This window comes from Canis lupus, chromosome 23, assembly GCF_003254725.2.
Source record: "Canis lupus dingo isolate Sandy chromosome 23, ASM325472v2, whole genome shotgun sequence".
Classification (NCBI taxonomy): Eukaryota; Metazoa; Chordata; class Mammalia; order Carnivora; family Canidae; genus Canis; species Canis lupus.
This window is the reverse complement of record NC_064265.1, coordinates 2,391,988-2,410,514: the sequence shown is the minus strand read 5'-3', so window position 1 is coordinate 2,410,514 and position 18,527 is coordinate 2,391,988. Positions and strand designations below refer to the sequence as shown.

General features: G+C 45.4%; 1 long non-coding RNA gene across 4 annotated transcripts in view; it reads left to right on the top strand.

The window, feature by feature from the left end:
- Window positions 1–18,527, top strand: part of LOC118352045 (uncharacterized) — a 113,824-nt gene that overhangs the window by 3,237 nt on the left and 92,060 nt on the right. For 3 of the 4 annotated variants that reach the window (XR_007405149.1, XR_007405148.1, XR_004808478.2), the window contains exons 1-2: window positions 1,329–1,428; window positions 6,168–6,226. This is a non-coding gene — a long non-coding RNA (uncharacterized LOC118352045). Of the gene's footprint in view, window positions 1–1,328; window positions 1,429–6,167; window positions 6,227–18,527 lie in introns of those variants that run through there. The other variant, XR_007405150.1, reaches the window with a different exon arrangement.

Below are 18,527 nucleotides of genomic sequence, written 5' to 3'. Positions count from 1 at the left end.
AAAGTACCTTGCACAAAAGTTTGAGAGAATCTAGTGTAGAAACAAGAGTTTTCCTTTCAATTTGGTTATAATAAATAGTCATCTAAGTGTATCCACATAGCCACCCAAGTGGAGAGCAGATGCCCAGATTCGCGGTCCCCACGTGTTGCTGGAGCTGGAGCTGGCGCAGACGCGTCCGCGGGCACAGTGGCGAACGTGACACCGCATTTTCTCCGAATTCCTGCCTTCCGGGGTGGTGCAGGGCCCCGGGGGTGGGGGAAGAGGCTGCGGAATCCGTCCGTACTGCAGGACCAGAGCTCGGGGACGGGGGTCTCGTACGGCTCCGCTCTCCCACGTGAGGGAAGCAGTGCTCGCTACGGTTGATTCATAGCCGGGCTTTCCACGACCAGAGGGACGTCCCTGCCCGCACCACTAGCTTAATAGTTTTTATTTGACCTTTGTCGTCAGTAACACGCTCCCGGAGACGGGGAACAGGACGCGCACCCCGAGGGCTGCCTCTCCCTCCTCCACCCGGCGGCGTGCTTCCAGGGGAGGGTCGGAACCTTGCAGCTCCCGAGGCGCCCCCCTGTCCCCCGGGATCCCGGAGCCGTCAGACCTCCCCGGGCGTGGTCCGGGCCCTCCAGGGCCTCGGAATTGGGCGGGGTCTGCAATGCTTCGCTTTGGGTTCCCTCTGGCACAAGGTGCCTGTGTGCAGAGAGAAAAACCGAACCGAACCAAACCAAACCAAACCAAACCAAACCCAGAAACACACTCCTGAAGTGCCACTGGCATTTGTGGCGGTGGTGGTCTACACCGAGTGCCCGCGCCCGGAGCCGTGGGGGAGGGAACCGCGGCCGAGCGCAGGGCAGGGGGACCGCGAAGGCCCGCGCGCTCTCCGGGTTCAGCGGTCGGGAGCGCCCAGAGACCGGGCTGAAGGGGCTGGAGGCTCTCCCGCACCCCGCCAGCTCCCCCGCCCTCCCTGTGTCCCCCGGCTTTTCCAGCAGGAAGATGGGGTGCCCAGCGGGGGTGGGGCGCTCGGGGCCGCGGGGCCGGGCTGTCACGTGCCCCCTTCCCCCGCCACTGCTGCGGGAGTTCCAATCAGAGCGCGCCAGGGGGCTCCTCCTGGGCAGGAACCACCCGGCTCGGCGGCGCAGGGTGGGCCGCCGTCACCTGACCGCCCGCCCCCGCCCCCCGCGAGTAAGGGGCGGTGGTAGCGTCTGCTCGGTTACAAATGGCCCCTCCCGCCCCGCTCGCCCGCTCGCTCGAGCTCGGCGCGGACCCGCCCGGGCGCGCTCCTCCCGCGGCTCCCGGCGTCCCGCCGCCCAGCCCGGAGCGGGCCCGCGGGCCCCGCCACCCTGGAGGGCGCCGCCGGCACCCGGCGCGGAGGCTCGCCGGCGGAGGTCGCTGCGGGGGGCTAGACCCCGGCGGCGCGCCGCTCTCCCCCCGCAGGTGAGTGTGCAGGACGGGCGTGGGATGCTGCGGGCACGGTGCGGGGGCACTTACGGGTCCTCGGACGCAGACGCGGATCCGGGCGATGCGCAGGTTAAGTTTGCAGAGGGAGCCCGAGGTTTCTCTCCCTCTCGGCCTCCTCTTGCTGCTCCAGCGGGCTGGGGTCTCCCGGGAAAGCCTGGGTTTGGGGGAAGGGCTTTGGGAAATTCTTGTCTTGAGATACTTGACAAAGGTTGAAAAGACCTATCAGGTGGAGCGTGGAGCTGCAACTGAAGGGTTAGACAGGTGCATTCGAGTGTGCCTGTGTGTGTGTGTGTTTGAGAGAGAGAGAGAGACTGACTCTTGGCTAGAAGGATGAGCCCAAGATAGGGCGAAGTCTCTGCGGTGGGTCATTCCATCCCCAGAAGCCACTTAGATGCCAGAGAGGGAAATTGCGCTGCTCTGAGGTGGTCACTGGATAGATGATATGGCAGCAAACCATTGACTTCCTCCCACCCCACACTGGATTTCTGATATGCCCTTATAATAGCAGAAGTGCAGGTGCTTATGAAGAATGTGTGAGATTTTCAGGCACCCAGAAAATATTCCTTTTACATTTTAACTTCTTGGCAGAAATTAATATTAAAAGTGCTGAATCATGCAAAAAGATGTGAAAAATAATGTACTTTATTTTTTTGGTAAAGTTTTTCAAAGCTACTAATATCTGCCTTTCTGGATGAATGCTTTAAATTTAAGGTATAGGCACTGGGTGTTTAAAATGCACATTTTTAGACTCTGCCCTTGGCTTTATGAGTATCAGCTGCTTTTCTTTCTTTAGTGTGAGTTGCATCCATTCATTATCTCCTACCACCACCCCCCCGGGGGGGGGGGGGAAGAAAAGAAAACCCAAGCCTTTTTTTTTTTTTTTTTGATGTGTCCATGATTGTGAATGGAGTGGAGGAAACAGTCCTCGGAAATAGAAAACATCCTCCTTTGATGAGTGCAATGATGGGCAATTTGATTTGTCATATGCCACTGAAGGGAATGTCAAGCTGATAACATGCAGACTAGAGAGAAAAAGAAACAGGAGTTGCCCATGGAGGGATAAGCCCTAATCCAATTGTGCTAGTCAGTAAAAGAGCTGAAGGAGAGTGCTTCCACATTGGGGCCTGAGTCTTTGGTGGAGGTGAACGGCTGCAGTTTTTGATGCAAGTTCTGAGGTCAGACACCAAGTAACATAAAGATAATTAAAAAAAAAAAATCAGCGTCAGGATTAGTAAAATGGGTGTGTCCAAAGACAGCTCTTGTCCATTTACTCTGGGCTGCACTGTCTGAACTGCTCAGTGGCCTGCTGACTCATAAGGGAACCAGAATGGCTTACAGGGTTGGATTTTACTTGTAGACTCTGAAAGAACTGTACCTGCTGGCCCCCCCTCAATAAAAAAACAATAATAGTAATAAAAGAAAGAGAAAGCTCCTGCAGCCATCCATAAACAGAAGTCCATTTCCTCTTCCCTTCTTTTCTTCAGGGAGGTTTTTCCCGATTCCTTGACTTGTCACCTTCATTTCAATACCTGTCATCCATGCTCATGCAGATAACATTTAGTTTGATATAAATATTTTAATCTAAATCTTAACATGAGAAATAATGGCACTCCTAAATATGATTATTTCCAAGATATTTGTGAAAGATACTGAAAAACGGGAATATGAACGATTAATTGAGTTTTCTTTGCAGCATAGACTCCCTTAACATTGCATGCAAGACTAGGAGCCCCACCCTGTTTCTGAGCATCTGCATGAAAGGCCAGGAAAGGATTTCAAGAATTGCAGTGGTGCAGAGAGAGGCAGTTTCTAGGCTTGGGTGTTACATTTACTTAAATGATTACTAAAATTGTGAAGGGTAGCCTTTAATCCGTAGGTGGGTCTTGAAAAGCACAGTGTTATTCTGTTTCACCTGACAGCTTGTTAAATATCCATTTAACTTTCAGGGGTTGATTTTGATAGAAAAGCGATATGAGGTGGGAGCTGCTTCCAAATTTTAAGATCCTGGAGCTAAAAGACATGATTGGAAGGACAAATGTCAAAGCATTTGGTAAAGCCAAAAAGTTATTTTTTTTATTTTTTTTTGCTCTGATATTTTTAATACGATTTATTTACAAAAGTAAGTTTTTCAGAAAGAGGGAGCTCATTTTCAGGCAATAAACCTGCTTGCAGAATAGACAAACACCTGGCATCTCACAACAGACATGCATAAGTGGAGCAAGAAAGATGTGAATGAGCTTACCTTCTACTGCTTGGTCCTTCAATCAGAACCCAGTCATGTCACGTCAGATTAGGAGAAGGCAAGGCATTTCTGCAACAAGACAAGGAGATTTCAAATCTTATTTTAAATACTATGGGAAAGAAAATGTTTTGAGTTGCTCTGAAGAAAGAGACAATCTGTATAAATTCACAAATCATCATTATTATTATAGCCATGCTTATCTGCATTGTCTATTGCAGATAGTGGGTCTGACCATGACGAAGAGAGATACCAAGACTTTTTTCTTTCCTTTTTTTAAAAACAACTCAAAAGGATGCCTACTTGATGTTACCATTCATTTTTTAAGACAAATAAATTATTTAAAAAATAGAAAATAATACTTTTCCCCTGATGGCTAGAGTGAAGTAATGTACTACTAGTGTAGAAGCAGTAACCAGTTAACAGTATTTTAACAGTTATTCCAGAACGAAGTGAGACTCTAGGTAAAAATTGTATGTTCTCTTGAGAACCAATATAGGTTCAAATCTGCTAAAACTACCTCCTGTTTTTTATTTTTCCTTTTTTCTTATACTATCTCTGCTGTCTTTAAAATCCACAAACCACACCTACAAATCCTAGCACCTAGAAGGCTTTGGGGTTTCACTTGGAACACACAATCAGATAAACTGCCTATGATTGTGGGTCATTCTGAAATCAAAATAGATCTCAGCTTCAGCCTCAAGAATCAAATTGGTAGGATGCCTCCAGAGCTTTGCTTAGACACCAGTATCCTGGCATCCTGTTTTCAAAAAGGGTCTTTTCCGGGATCCCTGGGTGGCGCAGCGGTTTGGCGCCTGCCTTTGGCCCAGGGCACGATCCTGGAGACCCGGGATCGAGTCCCACGTCGGGCTCCCGGTGCATGGAGCCTGCTTCTCCCTCTGCCTGTGTCTCTGCCTCTCTTTCTCTCTGTAACTATCATAAATAAATAAAAATTAAAAAAAAAATCAAAAAGGGTCTTTTCCTAAGATTTGCAGTGATTATTTTGTGGAAGTTAACTCTGCCCACTTGCACAGTTAATTGCATTGTGAGAAGGTTCCAGAACAGTATTTCCTTGAGTTCTGACAGTAAATATGTACACAGCATTGCATGAAGAGCATTCCAGAACACCCACCTCCCAGTGAAGTGAATGCGCTGGCTGAATAAACACCTGGGCTGCTTTAGCCTGCCAACAAATCTCATTTTTTACTGTAGGAGATGGTATTTCATCTAAGCTTTTGTCGGACCCTAGAGAGCTTTGCAGGATGAAGAAGAACATCTGATGTCTGACTTCCTTTAGAGTTGGCCTACAGGAATCTACCTATTTTCCATTTGACAATGTCAGGTTACACATATTTGCAAGGAAATTGAAGAAAACTCACAATGCTAATCTTATTATAGTGAGTTGTAAGATTAGTAATATCAGTAATATCAGCAGATTTATGTATTTTAAAGTTAATTAATATATTGATATATTTCTCAGTGTGGGAGTATTGGGTTGGGTTAAGTGTTAGTAGGAAGTTGCCTTTTAAAAACCATTTGGGAACAGCCCAGGTAGCTCAGAGGTTTAGCACCGCCTTCAGCCCAGGGTGTGATCCTGGAGACCTGGGATCGAGTCCCATGTCAGGCTCCCGGCACGGAGCCTGCTTCTCCTTCTGCCTGTGTCTCTGCCTCTCTCTCTCTCTCTCTCTCTCTCTGTGTGTGTGTGTCTGTGTGTCTCTCATGAATAAATAAATAAAATCTTAAAAAAAAAATTAAAAACCATTTGAGGAGCACCTGGGGTGGCTCAGTTGGTTAAGCATCTGCCTTTGGTTCAGCTCATGATCTTGGGGTCCTGGAATGGAGCCCAGGGTCAGGCTTTCTGCTCAGCAGAGAGTCTGCTTCTCCCTCTCCCTCTGTGATCTCTCTCATGCTTTCTCAAATAAATAAATAAAAATCTTTTTTAAAAAAGTAAAATAAATCATTTGGAAATTGCTACTTCTTAAAAATCATGTGACATTACATACTTGCACCATATATCTCTGCAAAATTAAAGAACACACATTTTGCCACCTATGCATGCATCCTACACAAATTAGAATTGCTATTTAGGATCATTCAGTTATTTATTTTGAGTAGACTTGGGGTAGTGGGGAGCGTCTTTATTTCTTTTCTGGTGGATGTTGGGTTTTGATCCTTCTGTGTTTAATCCTTCTGTTGGGTATCTTCGTACTTACAAGCCTCAAGAAGAGGCAGTGAACAAATGCAGTAGTTTATATTATATGTAAAGTATATTTTTTGCAATGTGTCTTTTAGGTTGCTGATTTAAAAGTATTCATGCTCTAGGTTTTAGAACTAAAAATACCATGAGAAATAACTTTTGTCCCAGTGTAGCTCAGGATACATCTCTTTTGGTCAAATTTCTATAAATCTTCTTTGCTACTTATGGAATTTGGAAACTATCCAGACTGCTATTGATCTAAATATTTTCATCTTACAGGTCTTCCTTTGAAATAGTGGATGGTGACTCGGCTCTTCTGCCTGAGAGTGGTTCAAAATGTAAGTTAAACAACCCAATAATGAAATATCAGTAATTCTGGAGCTCCATGCAAAACAGTTTCTTATTTTTGTCCCTTCTGCCCAAGACATTAGCCTCGTAAGTAAGATACCACTTCCTTGGGTTGGGGGAAGGGGTGCCTAGCTTAGACCGGTTGTTCACCATGCAGCAAGGTAGCGACGTTAGTTACCACATTGCCATCACAGCCATGGAATGCCATTCTCTCCTACCCTCCCCAACCTTATAATTTTTCTGGTAATAGAATATGAATCTTTGGTGTCTGGATGATGCTTGAATTGACACTTCCCCAGATGTCACATCTTTCTGGGTGGCCCTGCCTATTCTAATCTCCCAGCTCAAGCAGACGGATTCCAGTATGGACACGCATCTAGCCTCAGGACTAGAGTTCTTTTGTGGCCAGATGAAATTCTATGGCTACTGTCAAGCTCCCTTTCCTACCATATACATTGACTCATATACACTTCTTTAGCTCTGCTGGTAAGGTCATACTATAGGAATTTGGTAAATTTCATTTATAAAACAGGAAGAGTCAAAATCTGTAGGAGGCCATTGCTGTTTCACACAGAGACACTGGATGGTGCAGGATTTTGCAGATTTCCCAGGGTCAGTCTACCTTTTCCACTTTGCGGATATCAAGTACTTCCAAGTACAGCTCTTTACAGAGGGAGCTATATGTTCTCAGAAAAGGACTCCGTGCTGGGTTAGACCCTTCCCTGCTTTCTTAGAGACCTCAACATGAAATTTAAGATATTTTTTCAGGCCCTAGAAAGCTAATTTTTATTAGGAAACCCATCTGCCCTACCTTTTCTTCCCCTTGCTTTTTTGCCTTCCTGTCTCTGTCCCTTTGCCCAGAACATGGATTTCCATGTAATTCCATTCACTAAATATCTCTCCATTTTTGTTTCACTGCAGAGTTTATTGCTAGAGCTGCTAATAGACTTTCAGCACAAATAGTATATTGATCACTTGAAATCTTGTTTGAGCTTGACTGAATATACATAATGGGGTGTCAATTGGGGAAAAAAATCTTATAATAAATGGCAGGCGACTTATATTCATGAGAAAAAATGTCTTGGGCAGCACACGAAATATCATGTTTACTGTAGCATGACAGACTATACCGTTCTCCATCACATTCAACGGGTAGATTTTTAATAGCAGAGGCAAGGTTAGAATACCAAGATCTTGGAAGCTTTCTTTCTTTGTTTATATGGGGAAGCATTTTTGTACACTCTATAGAGTATAAACATCTTCTAGAACCACAGCCAGCAAGAAAGATCTTTTCTACCTGAGGAATTCAGAAATTGCAAACAAATCTGTTTAAGTTGGTGTATATTTAAAATCAGCAACTGATTTATGCAGTCCATATTTTTTAAGTTTTTACCATGTGTGTATCAGTGCATACACTTACTGTATGCAAATATCATTTTCAATGTGTATATGGGAGAGCACAGTATATTTAGAGAAAAGCCTGCTTTACATAAATTATTCTTAAGAACAACCAAGCAGAGAAGTTACCCGTGCGTTAGGAAAACTAAATCTTTTTTTTCCCTTTAAAATTTTCCAGTGAATAATGATAAGTAAAGAAATCTCAATTTTATTGTTTTATGTGCAATTCACTAAAATCTATTTCATGATAGAGCAGTGATTATGATGGTATGTAGTTCCGAGAAAGTGATATTTTTGGTTACTTTCTGTAGTTGACATAGAGCTAACTTCCTGACTGCTTGCTGTCTGGGTGGAATCTGGCCACAGAGGGAACGCGGAGTCTTGTAGCTGCTGTAATCCTGCTTTATCCCAGGATAGTGGGATCCATTATACTCTTCCACTGGGTGGGGTGAACCTAGCTTCCATCAGGAGTTCTTTGTCTCCTATAAGTGAATAAAGTCAATGGGCTCTTTGCTTATCGGGTTTTAATTATTGGGTGGTTTTTTTTTTAAATTTTTTTTTTTTTTATGGCAAAAATCAAATCACTCTCTACACAAATGTCTCTTCCAGTCCTGAGCAGTTTTCAAGAATTTTAAAAGTGTGCTGTGACAGAGTTTTAAAAAAAAATCTCAGGTCATATCAGATAACCAGAAGAATCTACTACTTATCACAAAAAATGGGTGAAACAGGACAAGTGAGGCTATCAAAGCATAAAAGACATGACATCAGGCCCTGATCATGTCTACTCTTCCGTAGTGTTTCAAGAACTTTTGCTTGGTCTTATCTATTTCATTAAAGTGCTTTTGATTTATTTTTTAAGGTTTCCAGTTAGCAGTTAAGACAATGCAAAGTTTGCTGAGAAAATGGGGTTATCTGAGACCTAGCCAGTTGCAGAGGCTTAATAGTATGTGAATATAGGAGACCTATGCATTTTAGTTCTATTTTTTTAGAAGTAAAATCTTTTATCTATATATTCCCTTATGTATATACTAGTTTTGTAACGATTCGGAACTATTTGTCATACGTGTTTTTTTGCACAAAAAGAGGCAATCAAATTTGATAGTTTAAGCTTGGGGAATTATGCATTGAGACTTTAGCAAAATTGAGGTTATATGAGAACCTTAAACTCGGGAATTAACTATTTGCATAAACTTCATTACTTTTAACCTACAGAGAAATGTATGTCTGCAAATGTCAAAACTGGGACTTATTGGATGTCACCAAATTAAATCCTGGGGAGAAGAAAACTGGAAAGAAAACATTTCCCAGAGAAATTTGAGTCTGAAAACTGCATTTACAGGCCTTGCTGTTGTCTTAAGTTTGGACAGTTTTACAAATTTATTTTAATTAAATGAAGGGAGAAAAATTAATAGGACCTAAGGTAGAAGTTCTATGAACTATTTTCTGGTGAAGAGACACTAAAGATTATATGTTGGTAATATAATACTCAGTTTGGTGATATAAATATCTAGTTTCAATAGATTGCTTTCTAACCAGTCCTTAACATCCTACAGTGAGAATATTTAAAGGCAGAACAAATGTAAGCACATATAGATCTCTTCAGTAGAATTAAAAATAACTTCAGTATACTCACCTGGTTCTCAGTAAAGCTTTTGAATTGTTTCAAATCTTTATTTACTATAAATTTCCAAAACACAGTCACATTTGCAGCTGTTTTGCAGAAATGGACATTATGATTTCTGAGGTTTAATATTTTATATATGCTAAATGGAAATTTGGAAGTAGCTTTAACTCCTGTATTTTTTTTTTTTTTCTTGTAACTGCTATATTTTCAGAAACCGGAGTCTAAGCTCTTTTCCCTTTGATGCAGCATAAAGTTACATTCATTTAATAGAAGAACAGCAGTGGGACTATTTTTTCTTCCAACAATGATTTCAGTAATAGGTAATGGATTAAGGGTAATAATATGCTTTTTAAAAATTGATTTTTTTCGGGATCCCTGGGTGGCGCAGCGGTTTAGCCCCTGCCTTTGGCCTAGGGTGCGATCCTGGAGACCCGGGATCGAATCCCACATCGGGCTCCCGGTGCATGGAGCCTGCTTCTCCCTCTGCCTATGTCTCTGCCTCTCTCTCTCTCTCTCTGTGTGACTATCATAAATAAATAATTTAAAAAAAAAAAAATTGATTTTTTTCACTTTAATAAAAACACATTCAGGCAAAATAAAGAAAAATTACCATGTACTAATTCAGTTATCGGTGAAATAGTTTGACATATACTACTTTTAGTAGATCTAGCTTCACATTTAATAAAAAGTTTATTTTCAGGTGTAACTGCTCATGCCAACAGAAAATCAACAGGCAGTTTGCTTAGGGCATGTACCTTCCAAGCTCTATGTAAGTTAGTGTCACTAAAAGAAACTCTGTGACACAGAGCAAACCTTTATTAAACTCCCATGTGCCTCTTAAGAATTTGTATTCTTAAGGGGATTAGCTGGGGTCACAGTCAGCCAATGACTTTTTGTGCTTATTGATATATTAATAATATATGTACATTGTATGAATTTATAACATATGCATATTGTTATATTTATTAATAGTTAAGTGCTTATGCCATTTCAAGGAGCCTAAACCATTCCAGTTTAATTCAAACCTAATACTGAGAAATAGGCATAAGCAAATGTCCTAACATTAAAGGAAATAGGCTTGACGATTTCCAAGCTTAGTTTTTGTTTGAAATACAACGTGGTGAGAGAAATCATCTATTGATAGGCAGACCCACCATGGTCATATAGAAGTTTGGTGAAAATACTATGTGGTAGACTTTTTGGTTTGTTCTGGTTTTGGAGAGCGTCTGTGTGTGTGTTGGGGATAGGAGCTTTAAGTCTCATTTTTAAAAATAAAAAAATCAAGTGAAACCAGTTAGCCTATTTTCAGGTTAAATCTCTTCATCTTGCTGCACTTTGTTCCCCTGGTGACCATGCTTTGCTCACACAGACAACTGTGAACATGCAGATCCATTGTCCGATGGACTTGACTTTGTCTCAGCCAAGCAGAGGGCATACCCCAGTCTGTGAATTATGTACCTACATCAAGAATTTGAAAACCCAGTGTCCTAGCAGTGTTATTCTCCAGCAAGGTAACCATACCCTTTCAGAATCTTCATTTTGTTGCTGTGCTCTTCCGTAAATCCCTGCAAACACCCAGATCTTCCCATAAGTTCTTCAAGATCATTTTTCTCCCTTGTTAAAATAAAAGCTAACATTCAAGGTAAAACTTTAAAATATGAAACCTGTGATAGACCCATATTGTTAAGCTCTAAAAGTGATTTGGGGGAGCATGAATTTTCAGCCTAGACAAAGTTCTAACTCAGGCCTTCATGAACACCCTTTAGGAGATGTGTCTTAGCCAAGTGTTTGCAGAACTGGGGTGCTGGTTATAGCAGGCAGACAAACATTTTCTAGGCAAGGACTTAAATTGAAAATTTTAGATAAAAGCTAAAACAGCACAAGGTGAACATTTAGAGAGATAACAATTTCTGCTGTTTCTTTGGATATGTTAGTAAATGTAGGAAAACTGGCCAGATTCCAGGTTTTCTTCCTTTTTTTTTTTTTCTTGTGTAGTAGTCTAGGGATGCTGCTAGTGGTGGCCACGATGACTAAACAATCTTAGTTTTCCTAGATCCAAACATGAGGCTGACCAGGTTTCTCCTAGAGCCTACATCTTGAGCAGCATTGTCCAGTGGCACCTAGCTCTGCAATGACAGAAATGCTCTGTATCTGCGCTGTCCAATATAGCACCGCTAGCCACGTGCAGCAGCCGAGCACTTGAAATGTAGCTAGTGTGACTGAAAAACTGAATTTCTGAAATCTTATTTAATTTTAACTAAGAGTTTAAAAAGCCACATGAAGCTGGTGACTATGTGCGAGATGGCATTGCCTCAAAGCATCAGGGAAGTGAGTCAGGCTTGCCATGAAGTCCCCTTCATGGATAACGTGAGCTAAAGAAAGGCAGCACACGCTACAGAAACCAGAGATGGGTCGGCACCAACCATGGTGTTCTCTGCATGGTGGGCCCTGCAACTCATGGTGGCTCCTGGTGCATTCTTGTTTTTACAGTTTTAAATAGAACCAAATGCTTTCAATCAGGACACAGTGTATGATATTGTCATTGCTCTCTCTCTCTCTTTAAATTTTAATGTGGTAGGAACACTTAGAATGAGGCCTACCCTCTTAAAAGATTTTTAAGTATACAATCCAGTCTTGTTATCTATAGGCATAATGTTATACAGCACATCTATAGAATGTATTCGTCTTGCATAACTGAAATTTTATACCCGTTGATTAGCAACTCTCTATACCCCCTCCCCCAGCCCCTGGCAACCACCATTCTATTCTTTGCTTCCATGAGTTTGACTATTGTTGCTGCTCCGAGACTCAGTCCCCAACTGGGCACTTAGCTTCAGTTGTCAGAACCTACCCAGATCCTGGCTCATTTGTTTGGGTTTGGGCGTCCACCTGAGGGGCTCTCAGGGAGAATTCTGGCTTTGAAAGAAGGGGCTTAGGGACAAAAGTCTGGATTTGCCCTTTCACAAGGTCCTTCTGTCACTTCTTTGTGGTCACTCTACCCTGCTGCACATGGTTAGGGCTTCACCATCTGACTGACATGTGGACTCCTGGGTCTGAAGAACTTACCTCAAGTGTGCTTAAAAAGGAAGCTTAGACCCCTTCCATCAAGGCAGGACTGACTGAGAAATGAGGACAACTCGTTGATCCCACAGGCACAGGCCTCTTACTGAAACCAGCTAAAGCTTCCGCCATCAATGTAGAGGGTGTTCTGACTGAATTGACTTTGACATTTTCAGAGTCTGTTCCAGGATGTAAGAGTCACTGGGCTAGTAGACTTTTTCTTGATGGAGCTTGGGGTCTTCAACTCCCACCATCCTAAGACTTTACCAATAGATATGTGGGGGATGAGAGAGGGGTAAAGGCTGCTTTGCAGTTGTGACCATTCCCTTTGTGTCTGCCCAGGGTGACTCTGTGCAGCCCAGTACCACGGGAAGCTTTTATGGGGAGAGACAGACACCAGGGTGGGGGCAGGTGGGTAAGGCAGCAATGTCCTCAGAAGTTCACAGCCTAGAGCTCATCATCTCCCCCTTGGTCCAAGATCTTCCAAATTGGCCCTACCTCACAATCATCTAGGAGATTGTTTACCAAAATACTGAATTAGAACATTTCTTTCAGTTCTCTCAATTCTGTCTTCGTGGTTAGGGGATTTTCAAAACCTGCTTATGCCAGGCCCCGACTCAGACTGAATCAGAATCTCTTGGGGTGGGGTTTGGACGCTGCATCTGCGACAGCCTGCATCTGGCTACGTCAATAGGAGTTTGCTCTGGGAGGCCGCCACCCCATTTCCCCACTTAGCTTGTGCACACTTGTTGGGTACCTGCTGTGAGTCAGGCCCTCCTAGGCCAGTGTCCTTGGCCTCATCCTCTTGGCTGCCTCTTGGCAGCCTCCTCACTTCTGCTCTGCCGAATGAGCCCTGGGCCTATGTCTAGGCAATGACTGCTCTAGACAGTCTTCTAGCACCTGTGGGACGTGTCCTTGGGTGTAGGTGAAGTGGTGTGCCCTTCCCACCCTGCTCTCCAGGAATTTGGGGTCGTGTATAATCTCAGCAGCTCCTCCTCCCAGGGTCCAGTGTGGTCCCTGAGCCCTGCCACCTCCACTGCCATGGTCCCTTGCAGTGTTCTGTCTCTCCAGCCACTCTGATGCTGACGTCATTCAGGCCTATCTCCTGCCCAGGCTGAGTTAAAGGGCTCCTTGGATTGCTCTTCCCTCCAGTCATCCTTCCAGGCTTGGGGACAGGCCGGTTGTGTCTCCATCATCTGCCCAGCCCTGCCTTCACTGCCCCCTGTCCTTCTGGGCCACTGACAGGGCTTCTGTACCTGGCAGCCCCTGTACATCATCTGCTCTTCTGCCCTCCCCTCTGTGTTTGCTGATCTGATGACCCTCAAGGCCTGCTTCACTGGGTGCCCGCAAGCTTCTCTTGACGCCTGTGGCTAAACTGCTCATTCCTAAGATCGCCACCCCGCATCTTCTCCCACCTCTCTAGTCCTTAGCTCTGTTTCCTCATCTGCCCTGGCTCATATTTGAGTGCCCCCAGGGCCTGCTTCCACCCTGTAGCTCCATCCTGTAGGCAGGAGCCACAGTCCGTCACTACCTGTCCCTCAGCTCCCAGGACAAGGCCTTTGCAAGGGCTCTCTCTGTATCACACACCCCTACTGAGGTGCCTGTGACATTTTTAGTGCCCTTGACTGGATGCTCTTGGCAGTGACCCAGGCTTTTGCTTTTCCCCTGACTGTGGATGTGCTGGGCGTTCATCTTAGGCCTCCTAGCCTGCAGCCTCTGCTCTTCTCACTGCTTCCACCCAACATGCTGCACACACACGCACACATGTGTGCACACATGCACACAGATGCACATGTGCGCTGTTTTCCCCCTGGTGAACTGTGTTCCTTCCTGCCAGTCCCTCATCCTTCCCTCCCTCCCCATCAAGCTGCTCACCCATACTTGCCTTCTCCGAGCAGCCTCCTAGCACTTTGCTGATACTTTTGGAAATTCTTCCACGTCCTTCTTCTTTGAAAGAACAAGAATGTTGAGGCATAGCTGGCAAGTCTTTGTAGCGTGGGGTGGAAGGATGCCAGTAACCCTCCTGCTCTTGCCCTCTCTCACTGTGTGCCCCAGTCCCCAGCTTTGTTGACCTGCCGGAACAAGTTGTGAAGTATGGTTCAGCATGCACAGCAGCTCTGTTTTGTGCAACTCCTGGCTGTACCTAGTAAGCCCCTTTCTGGGGCTGCTGCTTTGGGGGTAGCCTCAAGGGGCACTGAGCCTTCCTTTCCTGGAGATCCCTCAGAGACTGTGGGGACAACCAGGCCCCTCCTCTGGACAAGTGCATGTTGATGAAGGATGCTGGCTCTGCACCCATTCCCATAGGGAGAAGGGCACATCAAGGAAGAGAGAAATTGTGAGAGGGAGCTGGTCCAGGGCACAGAGGACCTTGCCCATGGGTGTTGGTGGTGGGGAGGCTGAAGAAGCTTCCAGAACCCAGTCTTAGTGGAGGAGGAAGAAGGTATGAGACTCTGAGGGACTCTCTGTGGACCTGTGAGGAGGCAGACGGGCTGAGGGAGCAAGACTGGCTGGAGGAACTGCACTTGTGGAGGGTATGTTAGCGTGGGGTAGGAGGAGAAGAGGGAGGGGCAGAGGTAAGTACCTGCCTTGCCTGCCTAGACTGATCAGTTGGGGGTATTGCAAATGCCTAGGAGGGCCACCGGCCGCCATCTGCTTTCCTCATTCCAACGCTGTCGTGAATTTTCCCATCTTAGTGCTGCCACACTGCTGCTAGGCAGGTTGAACTGGGGCATGTCCACCCTGGGCTGTGTCATCGTCCCATCATCCCATGCCTGAGCCATGCTGCCCAGCATGTGGAGAGCCTTTACTGCAGTGACCATAGTCAGGTGGGAGGGCTGATGTGGGCACTGTCTCCACCTGCTGTAGATAGTAGCTGACCTACCAATAACCTCATGTGGAAGAGAACTAATCCTAGAGGAGAAATGGCCGCAAACCCCCAGTGGACTGTGGCCCTGAAGATGGCATTACATTCCAAACTTGTCCCTCAGCTAAGAGGCCCTTTGGCAACTTCTGGGGAAAAGCCTGGTCAGTCTCCTGTGCCCTTCTTAGGTCTTTCTGCCGCAGCCCCACCTAGTGCCAGAAGCCAGCCGGGCTCTAGACTGTGGCATGCCTCATATAAAAGCCCCATCCCTTGGCCACCCCAGAGCTCCACAGCCTGAAATGTGTGGATGGCTCTGGGTGGTCCCCTCCATGAGCACCTCCCACCATCACCTCTCCTCTGCTGTCCATCTCTGGCTGACAATTAAACCAAAGATAAAGGACAAATCACAACAAGCCTACACAGAAAAGTCCTTCTAGGCACAAGAATGGCTCAATCCTCCAGATTAGCACCATTTATATCTTTATTTATAGGCGTTACTGTACTTGAGAATGATCAAACAGCATTGCTTCAAGAAGGTTGTTTGGTCATTGGATTTAAAGTACACAGAGAGGGTTCATTGTCCACAGTCCGAGCTGTAGCCCAGGCCAACAGCAGAGATTTGATCAGAGTTTGCTGAGTAGGTGGCAGAGTGCATGCTGACACAGAGTCAAGGGTCGCATTGGCAGAGCCTTTGTCATGGGGTCTGTGAGCTAGGGGAGGAGGGAATGTAGGCCTGTGACAGGCCCTCTGCAGAATGACACAGCAGCTCGTGTGGGCAGGGAGGGGAGCTGTTCTCTCGGACTCCCACAAATTGAGAGACGCTTGGGTTCATCAATAATTTAAAGTTACAGGGCAGCCTGGGTGGCTCAATGGTTTAGCGCCGCCTTCAGCTCAGGGCCTGATCCTGGAGACCCGGGATCCAGTCCCACGTCAGACTCCCTGCGTGGAGCCTGCTTCTCCCTCTGCCTGTGTCTCTGCTTCTCTCTCTCTCTTTGTGTCTCAAATAAATAAATAAATAAATAAATAAACAAACAAATGAATAAAATCTTTAAATAATAATAATAATTTAAAGTTACAGTATTGGGAACTAATCTCGTGTGGAAAGGACGATGGTTATTTCTAACTCCCAATTGTCGGCACCAATGCGCCACTAACTAGTAAGGATGTCCCCACAGACTCCTCTACCCTCCTCTCACAGATAGGTTGACCCGAAGCAGTTGTCTTGACAGAAGCTGAGTGCACATTTGGAGATGGTCTGGAGTGCTTGAGGAAGACTTCCCTGGTTCCATCACCACCTGTCTTCCCAGTGTGATGCCTCTTCTTTGTCTCCCAGCACCCACTATGCCTCGAGGGGCTGGGGAGAGTCAGGATCATACGCTTCAATTGGCTCAAGCTCTGAGGGCATCAATTGAATTGGGGATACCCAGGCGTGTGCTCTTTCTCCCCCAAGTTTGGACCTGAATTCGCTGCCTGGGCCCAAGCAGCAGGACCTACGGCCTAAGGAAGTTGCCTCCTCACCCTCATGACGTATTATTACCGCTGTTGTTAACTATCAGTCTGTAGTGTTTCCTCAGCACTTGATGTGGATATTTTCATTTTATTTTCACAACCACCCGGGTAGTAGGTACTGTGATCACCAATTTGCAAGTGAAGACATTGGCTTAGAGAGGGTAGGCTAGTGGCTCTAGATCTTCTAGATCACGCAACTAGAAGAGGTAGAGGCCAGCCACATCTTGTCCTTCCCCTTCAAGGCCCAGACACCGAGTTCCCTCAGGCAAGGCTTTTAGACCAGCTCACCACCTACCCCAGGAATCAAGAGCCTGGCAAAACAAAAAAAGAAGGAACAAACCAGAAGCTCCAATGTGCCTCAGGGGCCTCATTTCCCAGCCTCCTCTTCCCAGCCAGGCCTCAAGCCTCTGCAGTCCATCCATGTGATTCCCCAGGACCCACTTTCCCTCGCCTCCATGCATACCATCCTCAACTTTGTTTTCTTAGAGTTTTATTCCTATTAGAAGAAAAGTTTTCTTCATATTGATTTATGTCTCCCTCTGGAGATCATTGGTTGAAGTGTTCCAAAGACTTCAGAACTACTTTTTGTTTCACCATTAGATTTCTGTCTCTGCAAGGTACCTGACCATATGCTATCCATTCTGGATGTTGGCTTCAGTGGAGTGTCTACTCTGAAATTTTTCTTATTCCAGATACCAATGAAACATTCTGTCTCATGGCAATCTAAACCTCGGTTGGAGAAATGCTAAGAGAAGGGGGAATGGGTTCATGCTCAGTGACACATGGTACCTATCATTCCTGATTCCCCCATCTACCCACATTAGCAGGAAGAGAAATCAAGGCAGATGCAACCAACTTCAGGGGCAGAGGGAGAAAGCAGGATGAAAAACCCTCAACACAGGGCCAGGCACCCAAGTTCATGAGAGTGACCAAGCACTGGCTTGGATTCAGACGGCCTGGGTTCATATTCTGGCCATTCTGGCCATTCCAGCATTCAACTGCTGGTTGCCTTTGACCAAGTTCCTTAATCTCTCTGTGTATCAGTTTCTAAATATGTATGATAACAGCCCTCCCTCCAAGCGTGGTTATTAGGACCAATGAGTGTGTGTGTGTGTGTGTGTGTGTGTGTGTGTGTGTAAGCACCCAGAGAAAGTGCCTCGCACATAATAGTGCTTCGTGTTAGCAATAAGAAGAGACTCATGCCCACAAATGACTATGCAGAATGATGGCTGTGGATATTGTCACCCACAAAAACCAGTAATAATTCCTGTTTTCTATGGGCAGAAATGGTTGACAGCTCTAGGGAGGTACCCACTTAAAATCAGAAGAGGCCCTGCTGGCCACATTACAGGATTCAGGGAGATTATGTGATTTATTGTTTGTTTAATTTATTTAGGCCATGCTGAGTTCCACACAGTGTCTGAGCTATATCCCGTCTGCTTTCTCTCCATGTGCTGTTGCTTCTTGGTGACTAGACTGTATTGTCATCTGGAGTACCCTCATCTCCCTCGTGCCCACATGTCCCCACCCCAGAGTCATCACCCAAGCAAAGGCCACCATCACCACCTTTGAGCCCATACCCTTGGCCTCTATCTGACCCACTTACATCTGCTCTACCCATCTCCAGCCTCTGCTCTCCTCTTCCCCCCTCTACCCCTTGTCCCTGGCCATACAGCATCCACGGTGGTCTTTAGAAACACAAATCTGAAAAAAAAAAAAAAAAAAAAAAAAGAAGAAAAAAAAGAAAAGAAACACAAATCTGATCACTTTATGCTTCTCATTCCCCTCTCCCTGCCATGGGCTGTAGCTTCTTCTATGTTTCTTCATAATACTCTGCAGT